Source organism: Stegostoma tigrinum, chromosome 8 (genome assembly GCF_030684315.1).
Source record: "Stegostoma tigrinum isolate sSteTig4 chromosome 8, sSteTig4.hap1, whole genome shotgun sequence".
Lineage (NCBI taxonomy): Eukaryota > Metazoa > Chordata > Chondrichthyes > Orectolobiformes > Stegostomatidae > Stegostoma > Stegostoma tigrinum.
In genome coordinates, this window is record NC_081361.1 from 4,440,753 (window position 1) to 4,443,605 (window position 2,853).

The following is a 2,853-nucleotide window of genomic DNA, read 5'->3' on the forward strand; positions in this document are numbered from 1 at the left end:
CCCAGAGTCCGGTAAATTTTGGTAAATAATTACTAGAGCATTTGCTGTGTCCCTCATCACCTCTTTTCGTATCCTGGGATGCATTTCATCAGGGCCAAGAGACATGTCTACCGTTAGCCCCATTACATTGCCCAACACTGCCTCCTTGGTGATCATGATAATCTCTGTCAGAATCAGTGAGAGTTCCGAATCAGTGGTGAATTAAAAAGGGAGAAGCACTGAAATCCATTGCTTTGATCAGCTCAGAAACAGTATGATAAAAATGCTCTTTGTTGAAACGTACAGGTGTTATTGGTGATGTAAAGGATTGGATGCAGAAAGATTAGTTCCCTTCTGGGGCCGTTTGGGGAAGGGAGTGTCTAATATCAGAATGGAAGTCGCACATTTAAGGCAGGGTCGAGGTAAAATGTATCCTCTCAGATGGTTGGGAATCGGTGGATTCCTTTCCAGAAGACGGTTGTCGAAGCTCGGCCACTAAGTATAAATAAGGTTGAGATGAAAATATTTTTAGCAACAAGGGTATCAGAGGTTACGGAGAAATCCATGAAAAGGCAGTTCAGGATTGTCAGATCAGGATTATCCGCTCATTTAATAGCGGAGCAGACTTGATGGGCTGAGTTGTCTCTTTCTACTCTAAATTGCATGATGTTGGTGTAAGGCTGCAAAACTGACCGGAGTAAAATTCGCCAACTTAAAAATGTGTGGATCCCATCAGGGCACTGAACCAAGGTGAGATGTGCAAAGAGCAGCAAACAAACAAAATTGTGGTTGGTTGTTCCGGCGTGATCCGTATACCAGAGTAAACAGGAAAAACGATTCTTCAGCTCCCACACTAAGCCTGGCTCCATTAGGCCCACAGTCAACTCTCACAAACCACCGTTGCCCTTCATATTCCCTGACCTCCCATCTGTACTTATCTTAAACAAATTGCACATCAGGCTACTGCAGCTGACATTGCTGATGTAGAACTGGGAAATAGATTGAACCGATACCGCCTGGTGTACAATATAATTCTGCTTCGAAACATCGATCAATATAACATAGCTATTATTGCAAATTTTAACCAGGAACACGCCATGGCAGTGAAGGCAGTGAATCCTAATCAGCAGACTATGAGCGAAGACTTCTATCTGTATCACCTTGGTCACTACCTGATTTAGCATTGCATCTCTCATCCTTCTGCACATGATCCTCTCGGCTCCATTTCAGTTTTGTTGCATTGTCTTGGTTTATACTGCACAGGCTATACTGCCATCTATTTCATAGCAGCTTCTAATGCATGAAACCCTACCTTACAGGGCACTGCCTTCGCTCTGTAGCGCAGTATTTAAAGCAATGGTCTTGTAAAGCACCAGTCATGAGGTTACTTCTAATTGGAGGAGATGAAAATGTTTGTACAACTGCGGCATCCAACATCTAAAAGAGGACTTTCAATACTGTCTGAAGTTATGCCAATGTCATTTCCCCCACAGGCCAGCAGTGAGGTGAAGTGAGGTATTATAAACTGTAGGTTGACAAGGAAACAATGGGCGAGCAACACGGAGAGGGGAGCGGCCACATGCTTTATTTCTTTGCTGTAATCAGATTCTGGTTTTGAAGTGTGAAATGGGACTATAGAACCCAAATGGGTGAAATCCTACTTTCTGGGGGTTGGCCTCTGCTGAGGCCTTTGTCCGCTTCTGGGTAATGTGTCTGTTTATTACCTTCTGAGGGTGAAAATGTGGTCCACTTTCCCAAGGGAATGGGAATATCTCAAATGGCCCGCACACAAAGCCAAGGCTGGAAACTGGGATGTTGAGCCTCTTTCTGTGCTGTAAAACACGATGGTTCAATCATTTTTGAGGAGAAGCAAATGTCACAGAAAGAAAAAAAGCCAGAAGTTGTGTCATTAAGAAACGATGCACTTACATCTGCCAACATCTCTGGTGGTCTCGTGGTTAGGATTCGGTGCTGTCACTGCTGTGGCCCGGGATCGACTCCCAGTTAGGGAATCAAGTATTATTTTTCCTGATGGTGACAACAGCAAAGGTAGTGCAGCTCTGTCCGCAATCCTTTTCCTGTCAGTTACTGTCCCTGAGAACATAAAGGTACATATTCAGGTGGCTTAAAGAGGGGAAGGGTGCCTTAGCCATCACTGCTCAGTCAGGCTATTCACCTTTGTGTTGTGTTGTCAGCAGGAACATGAGCAGTAAGGGTAACATTAACAACATAAACATACCAACAAAGATAATCACAGTCGCTACATCAATTCAGTCATCTCCCTTTTGCGATACGGTGAGATTCACTGCCATTTGTTGTCAGGAAGTTACAATTCACCCTATCGATTTTACTCAGCCATTCAATGAGATCACTACTGATCTGATAAATGTCAACTTGGCTTGCCTGCTTTCCCTCCGTAACCTGAGGTAAACTCGAGCCTAATCACAACACCATATATTACCGAATTTTTCGGAAGTTCGGATGACTTCAGTGACCTGTGCATGTTTGCAAAAAATTGAATAATATGAAATGCGCCAAAAAAGGCCCATCCCACAATTCAACCCAGTGCAGGGTCAGCCATATGACAAAAGTAAGACAGCAAAAACGTTACCTCTTTTTCTCCCAGCACAGACTTCTCTCTTGACGAGTTCAATATTTGCAGCATTTTTCATTATAATTGTGACATTTTCACGGACAGATCCTCCCTCAATCCACAAATAACTGTGCTTTCAAAAACTATTTTGCCTCAGATTAAAATTGCTGAGTATCTTTGCATATAGCCAGATGTCCCAATAATCCCTGCTCCATGTCAATAAAAGCTGTTCTAGGTGAGTTTGGAGCTCACAGACTCGGCATTTCACGCATCTCTACACC